The sequence below is a fragment of the Mastigoproctus giganteus genome, chromosome 6, assembly GCF_048544385.1.
Source record: "Mastigoproctus giganteus isolate SK-2022 chromosome 6, ASM4854438v1, whole genome shotgun sequence".
In the NCBI taxonomy this organism is placed as follows: Eukaryota; Metazoa; Arthropoda; class Arachnida; order Uropygi; family Thelyphonidae; genus Mastigoproctus; species Mastigoproctus giganteus.
In genome coordinates, this window is record NC_143580.1 from 166,721,859 (window position 1) to 166,734,344 (window position 12,486).

Here is a 12,486-nt window from a genome sequence, read left to right on the forward strand (position 1 = left end):
TGCTGTCGATGCTGAGCAAGCTCTTTGAGCGACTCATCTACCACAGAATTGAAAACCGTTACCAGAATGCTCAATTGATGTCAAGAAACCAATTTGGTTTCAGGAGGGGATGCTCCACCACTGATGCCTTCGAGAGGATCATCGATGCAGTCAGAAACTGTAACAAGAAATATTTCCTCCTCATCTCAATTGACTTCGCTGGAGCCTTTGACTCCCTCTGGTGGCCCAGTGTTCTAGCCAGGCTCCGACAGGCTGAAATCCCATCAAATCTATTTCACTGCATGAAATCTTACCTGGAAAACCGAAGAATCACTGTCAGCACTCCCTTTACCTCTGCATCCAGACCGGTTTACAGGGGCTGCCCCCAGGGATCCGTCCTGGGGCCGCTCCTGTGGAACCTGGTGCTTGATGAGTTTTTAAACCTGGATGTTCCAAATGTCATTACACAGACATATGCTGATGATCTGATTATGATGCTTCAAGCAGACAGCAGGGCTCAACTGGAGGCCATAGGCAATCATGCCACACACATGCTACAGGATTGGGCCAAGAGGAATCTTCTAACGATCTCAACCAAAAAAACAAACTCAATACTCCTCAGGGGTCACACCTTGACCCTGGTAGACCTCCACTAATCAAAATAAATGGAGCGACCATCAAACTCAAACAGGAACTAAAATACTTAGGAATAACACTAGACCGAAACCTGAACTTCACATCTCATCTCTGTTATCTCAGAACGAAAACAAGAAGGCTCTCGGCCCTGATAACCAAAATCACCAGGAGGGACTGGTGACTAAAGAAGAGGGCCCTTTCTAAAATTAAAATTTCAAAGTTAAATAAAATTAAAATTTCAAAGTTAAATAAAATTAAAAATAATATGCATTTATACAAATAGCGCTAATAAATTGTTGCGTATGATAATCGGTGCAGCAGCCCAACGACTACGGTCTGAATGAGAATAGCTGACCAGGAGAAAGATTAATACGCTCACTCGTCTTTACATTGCATACAATTCTTTCACTAATACTTATTTGATTAATATTTAGATTAATGTTTAGCAATTGTCTTAACAGTCGCTTATTTTAACTTTACTATTTCACTTTTTGACAACTCGTGTTCGCCGGAAATACTCGAGGCAATAAACTTATAGCCTTGAGCACTGCACTGTTGGTTTGTCTGTTATTTGGTTTTTAGGAGCATTAGCAACTAAGGCCATATTGCTCCGGGGATATGCGGTGGTCATTCCCTGACCTTTCCGCATACTCTGTATTTGGTGGTCACGGGCTCGAACCCCAGTCTAATCAAGAAGTCTGTGCTATGCACTGCTGCTCCTGCCCACCTGGCTACAGAGGCACCTCGCACTATTGGGATTTCCGACATTGAAGGAAACACTGCTGCCAAGTGGAAGTGCAGAGTTGCAACAATGTTACAAAATTATATTTGGACACATTTACATTAAATTTTGATTAAAAATATCCTTATATACGATATGTAGCAACCAAAAAGATTTCTATAGAAATAACTTTTACGAGGCGGATGAAATAGTCTTTCGGGCCGGATCCAGCCCATGGGCCGTAGGCTGGGGACCCCTGCTTTATATGATCCCTTGTATTTTCCTTCTCTGCAACAAGTCTCATCAGTCCATCTTCGCTCCATTTAGGGCTAAGGCTTAAACAGTATCTCTTAATTGGTATAAATAATTTATTAGCTTCAATTACTTCTCTCAATGTTTCTCATTTAGAATTTGCTCTTGGTAATGTAAGTTGGTTCCACCACATAGAATTTAGAAACCATCTGAGACTACTGCAATGATCTTTCCAAAAGCAAAAACCCTTCCCTTTATCCTTGACAGTAGTTACATCTTTAAGTGAATCCTACATCAATAAGTCACTGTGATCATTGAAGACAAAAGAACCAGTAGTGCAGTGGTTTTCAACAGGGTGCCGCAACAATATTCCAGGGGTGCCACAATTTGGGTTTAAGTTACTTAAACTTATTATTATTATTCTTTAAATTTATATGGTGGTTTATTTCTTTATAAAAAGGTGTATGGTATCTTTTTAATTTTGTGGTGATCTATAATTGATGTTTGCTTGGTACCTCTATATAAAGAATAAAATTATTATTTATATATAATTTGTATTATGAATTGTAATTCTGTTTATAATTACATTATTATAACAACTATCATATATTTTTTAGTATTTTTGAGTAGGGTTGGAGTGATTAAAAAAAAAAAAAAATTGTTAATAGATGAAGTCTCTCTCTCTCTCTCTCTCATCCTTTCTGTATGCATTGTACTTCACATATTTAAATTCATCTTTTATTGTATGGATATAGAAGAGTGACACGTCTTCTATATCCATACAATTTCTGCATTTGATGACTTAACCAATACTTGAAATTTATTAAATTTATGTACTATGCTCTTAGTATTAGTGTATGTGCAAGTATACATGCACCTGCTCTTACTCTTAGTTATCTTAACACAGCCTATGTATTTGCTTGTTCCTTGAACTTCTGCCTGCAGCTGTTTTTAATCTATCAGTCTGTACAGCCCACCCCATCCCTCACACTAGCACTTTTTTTGACACAGCCCACAGCCTCTATAGCATCAGCAAATATTCTTGCACCACATCTATTTAAGTGTATCCCAACACTGTAATAACAGTCTCTCCTGCTAACAAGCACAAACCATGCTGAGAAAAATTCTACTCCATAAACCTTACATAGTCTCTCCAGGGACAAATTGATAGACAAGACTCATGATGTATTCCCTCCTATCATCTCTCTCTGCAGAATTTCAGACACCATCAAATTTAATGCAGGTTAGTCTTTACAATCTGGTACCCCTTCCAATTGATCGTTGCAAGTAGCAGTGACTGACATGCCTAGCCCACTATGGTTAGTCTTAGTTACGGTATTTATCCCCCTCTTGCTGCAGTTTTAAAATTGGGAACTCATTTTCTGATTTTAAAACAGCGGCGGCAGCAGGTAAACACAACATCACTGCTAATCGCAATGATCAATCGGAAAGGGTACCAGATGTAAAAACTAACCTTAATGATAATTCATGACTTCTTCTCAACATTGACCTATACTTGTTTAAGACCTCTTACTCTTAATATCATAATAATTTTAATCTTAGTAATTTTAGCATTATATCCACAGATATAATGCATTTGAAACTGTTCCACATAAATGATGGTTATACAAATTGGAGCAGTGTGACATTTGTGGTAAGTTGGTGTTACAATTAAAGCGATGGGTAAGCGACATAGGACAGAGTGGATTTGCATAACCACTGCTATTCGTGGACTACAGTTATATCTTCCTCGCTGATTCTCTTAGTATCTCCAATATTTTTAATGACATTTATATGGGCATATCAAGTTTAATATCCAAGTTTGCTGATGATATAAAGGTGGGCAGGGTGGTTAATGTTGGTAATCGGGGTGTGCTGTCCCACAAATACCTGGATAAATTAGGCAGATGGCTGAATAGCGGCAACTGTGCTCTCATTCTTGCAATTTTTATAAATGGATGCTCCTAAATTGCAGAAATCTGATGCTCATCTGATATGTTAACAGAGGTTTACTTCTAAGTGGAGTACTATCAGGCTGTTTATTTACTGATCTGCTTGTTATTCTGTTACATAGGAGGCATAATATAACTTCCTATGTAGATGATATCAAGCTAATTATAAGTATTTTGTTCTGTGGGCACACAGAACAAAATACAAAATTTTGTTCTGTGTTTCCCCTGAAAGGCTGCTATATAAACTGGAAGCTGTATGGCATTAATGGGAAGTTAAGGCTATGGAAAGCTGCTACCTTCTCCCATTCATGACAGAAGGTAGCAGCTGATTATTAATAAACACTGCTCTTCTCCAGATTATGGGTAAACCACTGTACTTTGGCGAGAAAAAGAGGAAGAAAAAAGGGGAAGGCAGTGATTGGCAAGTTGTTGTTGTTGTTATTTGGTTTTTAGGAGCATTAGCAACTAAGGCCATATTGCTCCAGGATATGCGGTGGTCATTCCCTGACCTTTCCGCATCGTCTGTATTTGGTGGTGATGGGATCGAACCCCGGTCTAATCAAGAAGCGTGTGCTACGCACTGCTGGATTGGCAAGTGAAGGCACCTTCTACTCACTGCTTTCCCCCCTCCTCACCCACATGTTACAGGTGGATCACAATGACATCACAATATGTAAGAGCTGAAATAAAGAAAAAGAAATAGTAATAGGAAGCAAAAAATAGGTGAGTATAAATGGAAATTTTTTAAAACAAGTAGCAAAAATTAACACCAAACACAGCCACTGATACTTCTTGCCTGTACATTACTAGACAATTTCAAGTGCATTGGCAATAAGAATTAGCATTAGCATAGGCATTTGATGCAAGAAAGCAAGCTTATGCAGCATCAGCCAAAAAAAAAAAAAAAAAAAAAAACCACTTCCACTTCACCCCTCTGTTCATTCAAAATACCTGTCCAGCTGAGCCTTAAACTTATTTAGGCTATCAACTTCCACGACAAGGGATGGAAGTCTGTTCCACCAACCAACCACCGCTGGCTAAAGGCAAATTTCCACACGTCTATCCTACATTTCTCTCCTCAATTTGAATTTATGCCCTCTCAGGTGATTATTCTGAGCAAGAGGAAGAATCCCATCAGCATTGAGCATGCTCAAACCATTCAAGGCTTTATACACCTCTATCAGATCACCTCGCTGGTGCCTAGTCTCCAGACACTGTAATTTGCAAAACTTAAGCCTTTCTTCGTAAGAGCACCCCTTTGTTCCATTCACTAATCTTGTTGCCCTTCTCTGCTCGTTCCAGCAGCTCTACACCCTTCTTGAAATGAGGCCTCCAGACCTGTATACAGTACTCTAGGTGTGGCCTGACCATTGCCTTATACAAGGGAATAATCACCTCCTTATCCCTGCTAGAAAAATTCCTATATATCATTGACAATACACCATGAGCTACTCTCACAGCCCGTCTGCATTGCTCAGAGAACTTCATATCTGCCTGCACAACCACCACAGGTCCCTTTCATTCTCTACCACTGTCAGTGTAGTACCACAGAGTTGATACGTTGCTCTGGGGTTGCTGTTTCCCATGTGTAGTACTTTACATTTGTCAATGTTAAACTTCATTTGCCACCTCTCAGCCCATCTGCTCAACCTTTCCAGATCCTGTTGCAGCAGCAGCATAGTGTCAGTAGTGTCCTTGACAACCCAGCCTACCTTTGTATCGTCTGCAAACTTCGACATTAAGCTTGATATACCATCATCAATATCATTTATAAATACAGAAAACAATAATGGACCCAACACTGAGCCCTGAGGGACTCCACTAATAACATTAGCCCATGACGAGCAGTGTCCATTGATTACTACTCTGTCTTTTCCCCCTCAGCCAACCCTTTATCCACAACAGCAATTTGCCTCCAATGCCACACTGCTCCAATTTGTGCAGCAGTCTTCCATGTACAACAGTATCAAAAGCCTTTCTAAGATCCAAGTATATAATATCAAAGTTATTCCCTGCATCCAGTTCCTTTGTGACTGCATCATAGTATCCAATCAAATTGGTCAGGCAAGACTTCCCCTTAACAAAACCATGCTGTGTCCGAGCTATAACTGAAGTCTTTTCTAAATGATCCTGCAGTGCTTCTTTAACTAGTGCCTCCATTAATTTTCCTGGAACAGAAGTTAAACTCACAGGTCTATAATTACTTGTGTCAGCCTTTGATCCTCCTTTGTGAATTGGGGTCACATTTGCACATCTCCAGTCTGTGGGTACCTCCCCTGAGTCCAAGGAAGCTCTCATAATTATGGCTAAGGGTTTGCTTACTTCCTCTGCTGCCTCCTTTAATATAACTGGATAGATCCCATCCACCCCGGGTGCCTTTCTTGTGTTTTTCTTCAACAATTTCTCCTCCACTTTACTCTCAGTTATTACAAGATTCTCTAGCTTACTGCTAGAGTTGAATACACCTCTGGCTTTCCCCTCGCTAAATAACTCCTCATGTGTGAATGTCGATGCAAAATATTCATTTAGTTTGTTAGCTACCTGAGCAGGATCATCAACAGTTGACCCATTGATATCAAAGTGAACCAATCTGATTCATCCCCTTCCTTCTAGAGTTTACATAAGTAAAGAACTCTTTGCTGTTTTTCTTTGCATCCCTTGCCAAAGATTTCTCGTAATCTGCCTTCGCCTGCCTAACCTCCTTTCTAACTTGGTTACAGATCAACTTGTATCTATCATAGGCTTCTGTGTCATGTGTTAATTTGTATGTATCCCATGCATGTTTCTTCTCTGCCATATGCCTCATTAGTTCATTTGACATCCATTTAGACCTAAACCTTGAACAATATTTCTTAGTTGGTATGTAAAGCCTAGTAGCTTCCAAGATAAGTTCTTTTAATTTGCTGTTGGTAACATCATCAGTTGATCCCACTGTATAGAATTTAAATACTGTCTCAGTCCATCGTAGTCGCCTTTACGAAAGCAATAACCCTTCCCTTTACCCCTAATGGTAGTTACCCCTTTGAGTAAATCCCACTTCAGCACACTATGATCACTGCCACCTAGTGGTTCATTTATCTGCAGATTCTTAATGCATGAAGAATCACTGCTGATAATCACATCAAGAGTATTATTCCTCCCTCTAGTTGCCTCCCGAACATGCTGATGTAGAAAACAATCATCCAATAAATCCACAAAAGCCTTGCTAGTGTGTGAGTGACCAGCCCCCAAATTCCAGTCGATATCTGGGAAATTAAAATCTCCCATTATAAGACTCTCTGATTTACTGGCCCACTATTTCCCTGTACAGTTTCTTATTATACTCATCAGAGTCATTAGGCCTATAGCACACTCCTACTCTCAATTTTGATCTCCCAATGCTTACGTCACACCAAACTGACTCGACACTGCACTGTCTAGCGATGTCCACTGGCTTCACTTCCTTGGATTTTATGTATTTCTTAACTAATAGCATAACCCCTCCTCCCTCCCTTCCTATCCAGTCTATCCTTTCTGTAGACGTTGTACTCCCCAGATTCCAGTTCTGCATTCCTTATATCTGTGTGACACCACATCTCTGATATCCCAACAATATCTGCCTTTGATGTTTTTAGCAATACCTCAAATCCATCAAATTTATTTACTAAACTCCTAGCATTGGTGTACACGCAACTATACATGCACCTATTTCTATTCTTAGCTACCCTAACACAACCCATGTGTTTACTTGTACCGCAATGACTCCCAGCAGTCTCTGAAATATCCTGCATCTTGTTTTTCAGGCTTCTGCTCATTCTAATAGAGCCAGTGCAAGAATCTCTTTCACCTCTGCCAGTGGCTACTGTTAATCTATTCGTTTTTGTCTCCCCCCAAGCTAGCAGTTTTCCGACCCACCTAACACTGCCTCGATAGCATCAGCAAATATTCTTGCACCCTTTCTATTTAAGTGTATCTCATCCCTGTAGAAGCAATCTCTCCTGTTAACAAGTACAGTCCAGGCTGAAAAAAATTCTACCCCTTGAGCCTTGCACAATCTTTCCAGGGCCGAATTGATCGACAAGGCTCTCATCATATACTCCCTCCTATCGTGTCTGGGCAGAATTGCAGACACTTTGAAATTCAACCCTATTTCACGGCTTTTTTTTCAACAGTGAATTACTCAAATGCATCTTAAAAAATGCTTTTTTATTTTTTGGGTGGCTGCAGCACATTGCTAGATGCGTGTATTAACAATGAGATTTTCTTATGCAAGTCAACAGAAATGATTCTTTCTATTTCCCATGAGGGCTCCTGTCCCCAAACCCCCACTACTATCAAAAGAACTATATTAAGAGAATCTTGTGCTAACAACTAATATAATAAGAGAAAAACACAATCCAAGCATCAAAGAAAACTCACCTCACAAGTCCTGGCATGCTGGCTGATACACTTCACAAACTCCATTCAATCACAGCCTTAAATCTGCCCTTTTCCAAACCATACATTTTTCGCAGTCACTTGCTCCATTTGGGTTGAACACGGAATAACAAAAAAAAAAAAAAAAGGGGGGGGGCAAAGAATAAGTGGCAGCAGCAGCAGAGCAAAATATCCAAGAGCAGCACGATGGTAACAACTAAACAATAACCAAGCACAATAACAACTAAACAACATGACAAAACAAAGCAAAGCAAATAATAATTTTGCATTTACAGCTAAAACCATAAGCGAATTTGCATCCAATCAAACAATCAGAAAGTCAAATTACACATTCACAGTAATCACCCAATCACAGAATCTGAAGGGACAACCATACCATTCTTCGGCCACGCCTGCAACAAGGTGAACCCAAAATAATCTGAAGACCAACCCAACATCGTTAGTTCAGTCTCTCAGGGTTCAATGCTTGGCCCCTAACTGTTTCCAATATTTATTAATGACACTGATGAAGACATATCAAGCTTAATGTCTAAGTGTGCAAATGACTCAAGGTCAGCAGAATGGTTAATAACAGGAATCATAGCACACGACTCTAAAGAGTGGTATTGCTGCTACTGCAAATGAGTAGCAGCAATACCAGAATAACATGCTGATTGGAAGTATCATATCAATGTAACTTAAACACATGCACTAATGTACCTTTGTGTTTGACCACATGGCAAAATTGTTGGATTAATTTAGTGGAACTACTTAATATAGCAATAACATTATCTGAACAATTTTACATTAAAAAATGCACAAAATATGATACAAATAATATGCGCACATATATATATATATTTTTTGTAGTTTATAGTTTTGTTGCATTTATAGTGATAAGTACATTGGCTCTTCAAAACAATAGTCCTATTGGCATTAGTAGGCATATGATGCAAGAAATCAAGCTTATATAGCATAAGCCAAAAAAAAAAAAAAACCCTTTCCCATTTCACCAATTCAATTCGCTCCAAAACTTTGTCTAGTTCTTCCTTGAATTTATTTAAGCTATCAACTTCCACAACTGACAGAAGTTTGTTCCAGCAATCAACCACCCACTGACAAATGGGTGGTTGATTGCTGGAACAAACATCTATTCCACACATCTTTTCCACAACTCTTTCCTCAATTTGAATTTATGCCCCCTCAGCTCTATATTCTGAACAAGAGGAAGAATCCCATCAGCATTGAGCCTGCTCAAACCATTCAAAGCCTTATACACCTCAATCAGATCACCTCACCTCACCTCACAGGTGCCTAGTCTCCAGATGCTGCAATTTTCAGAAAAACAGTCTTTCTTGGTAAGAGAACACCTTCGTTCCCATTGCCAATCTTGTCCTCCTTCTTGCAACTCCACATTCTTCCTAAAATGAGGCCTCCACATCTGTATACAGTATTCCAGGTGTGGCCTGACCATTGCCTTATACAAAAGGATAATCGTCTCCTTTTCCAAATATTAATACCCCATGATCTGCACTGCTCAGAAACTTCATATCTGACTGCACAATTACCCCCAGGTATTATTCATTCTCTATCACCCTGAGTGCAGTATCACACAGTTGGTACATGTCTCTGGGGTTACTGTTACCCATATGCAGTATGGGCATTTGTCAATGTTAAAACTTCAGTTTCACTTCTCAGCCCATCTGCCCAACTTTTCCAGAACCTGTTGCACCAGCATACTGTTATTAACAACCCTGCCAACAAATGTATCATCTGCAAACAGACAACAAGCCTGATATACCTTCATCAATATCAATGATACATAGAGAAAACAAAAATGGACCCAACACCAAACCCTAGGGAACTCCACTAATAACAGTATTCCACAAATAACAATGTCCATTGATTACCACTCAACCATCCTTTTATCCACTGTAGCAACTTACTCATAATACCACACTGCTCCAATTTGTACAGTAGTCTTCCATGTGCAACAGTATGAAAAGCTTTCCTTATATCCAGGTATATGATATGAAAATTAATTTTTTGCATCCAGTTCTTTTGTAACCATATACTCTCCAATCAAATTGATCAGACAAGACTTCCCCTTAACAAATGCATGCTGTGTCTGAAGTATTACTGCAGTCTTGTCTAGATGATTCTGCAATGTTTCTTTTACCAGTAACTCCATTATTTTCCTTGGAACAGAAGTTAAACTGACAGGTCTGTAATTACTTGTGTTATCCTTTGTGAATTGGAGATACATTTACATATCTCCACTCTGTGGGGGACTTCCACTGAGTCCAAGGTTGCTCTCATAATTATGGCTAAGGGTTTGCTTACTTCCTTTGCCACCTTTAATATAACTGGATAGATCCCACCCACACCAGGTGCCTTTCTTATGTTTAACTTCAACAATTTCTCCTCCACTTTGCTCTCAGTTATTACAAAATCAGTAGGCTTCCTGTTTAATAAGCTTCTGTTCTTCACTTCCCTACAGAATTCCTCACGTGTGAATGTAGATGCAAAATACTCATTCAGTTAGCAGTAGTAGTAACGGCAAATGATGCAAGAAAGCAAGATTATAACATTAGTCAAAAAAAAAAAAAAAAACAATCCACTAATCAGCACCCTCCAAGTATTTATCTAGTTCTCCCTTAAATTTATTCAACTCATCCACTTCCACAACAGATGGAAGCGTAACTCAAATCATTCATTTCATGTATATGCACAATTAACCACATATCCTTCCCTTTCCAAATATTAACTTTTACTAATGATAAGATAAATATTTTGACTTTGGCAGAATCCTTAACAGCACATCAATAGAAATCAGTTTTTAATTGCATGTCGATATATCAGTCCAGCATTTATTAAAAAAAAAATAATAAATTTCCAAATGTCCCACTACCAATAAATAAATAACATATACTCTATAACATGGCTGTTAAAAATGGGATCACAGGTGCCTTAAACCTTTTTTCTAACGTTAATTCATTACCCATGATATGTCAGCTTTGAAGCCCTTTCTCATTTCTTCTAGACCAGCGTTCACAAACTGGGGTCTGCAAAACAGTTTTTTTTTTTTTTTTTTTTTTTTTTTTTGGTAGTTGTTGGCGCACAGGCTTCTGTGGCCATAATGCACCTCCCAAAGTTTTTGCAGTACTTTGATCCAAGCCCGAGGCGGGAACCGAACCCGCAACCTTTGGGTTACCAGGCAGGCACTTTACCCACCCGGCCTGCAAAACAGTGGATGACCATATATATATGGTCATCCACACACATATATGTACTTAACTTATTTATATATTATTACTTTTTATAATTAATTTTGGTACTACTTGGGAGCATCAAGTTTATAGTGACCCCAACCGACCAGCTAGTTATATATAAATCTAGCTCTGGTATGGATAGCCTAATATACCATAGATACATATAAATACAAAAAATAAAATTAGTGTAAAATTTAAAGGTTAGAGACATTTATAGAAAATTAGAGGATAATGGAGAAAATACTGAATAAATTGGGGAAAACTGACATTCTCACTCATGGCCATACATCTACTTCCTCAGGGGCTTTGAGCAGACATATAGCCATACTAGAAGAATGTATTATACATACCCGTTTCTTTAATCTCTATACCAGTTTTGGTAAGTTAACTTTGGGTAATTACTTGGTGAATAATATGGAATAAAGAGAATAATTTTTTTTGAATATATGTACTTAATTTTTAAATAAACAGGATGGTTTACATATATGACTGCAAACTGTGATAGGAGATTCCAGTATATATGGAGGCGAGGTTCAATGATATTTCATACAACCATTCACTCCAAATGCTTGTCTAGTGCTGCCTTGAACTTATTTAAGTTTGACCTCTACTACTACAGATGGAAGTTTGTTCCAACTATCAACTACCCATTGGCTAAAGTTTCCACACATCTATTCTACAATTGTCTTTCCTCGATTTGAATTTATGTCTCCTCAGGTAAGTAATCTGAGCAAGAGAAAGAATCTCATCAGCACTGAGCTTGTTCAAACCAATCAAGGCCTTATACACCTCAATTAGATCACCTCAAAGGTGCCTAGTCTGTAGACGCTGCAATTTCAGAACCCTTTCTTCGTTAGAGCAGCCCTTTGTTCCACTCACCAATCTCATTGCCCTTCTCTGTACTCATTCCAGCAGCTCTAGAGCCTTCCTAAAATGACACTTCCAGACCTGTATGCAGTACTCAAGGTGTGGCCTGACCATTGCCTTATACAAGGGGACAATCACCTCCTTATCCCTGCTAGCAAAATTCCTGTATATCATTGAAAAGACACCATGAGTTACTCTTGCAGCCTTTTTGCATGCTCAGAAAACTTCATATCTGACTGCACAATTACCCTGAGGTCCTTGTCATTAACCACTACCCTGAGTGTAGTACCACACAGTTAGTACATTACTCTGGGGTTACTGCTACCCATATGCAGTACTTTACATTTGCCAATGTTAAATTTCCGTTTCCACCTCTCAGCCCATCTGGTCAACTTCTTCAGATCCTGTTGCA

The 12,486-nt window shown here is 39.0% G+C and overlaps 1 protein-coding gene across 1 annotated transcript in view; it reads right to left on the minus strand.

Moving 5' to 3' along the window:
* The window catches only part of LOC150084730 (mitochondrial import receptor subunit TOM20 homolog), a 43,677-nt gene that overhangs the window by 30,707 nt on the left and 484 nt on the right, over positions 1-12,486 (minus strand). The window lies entirely within an intron of this gene.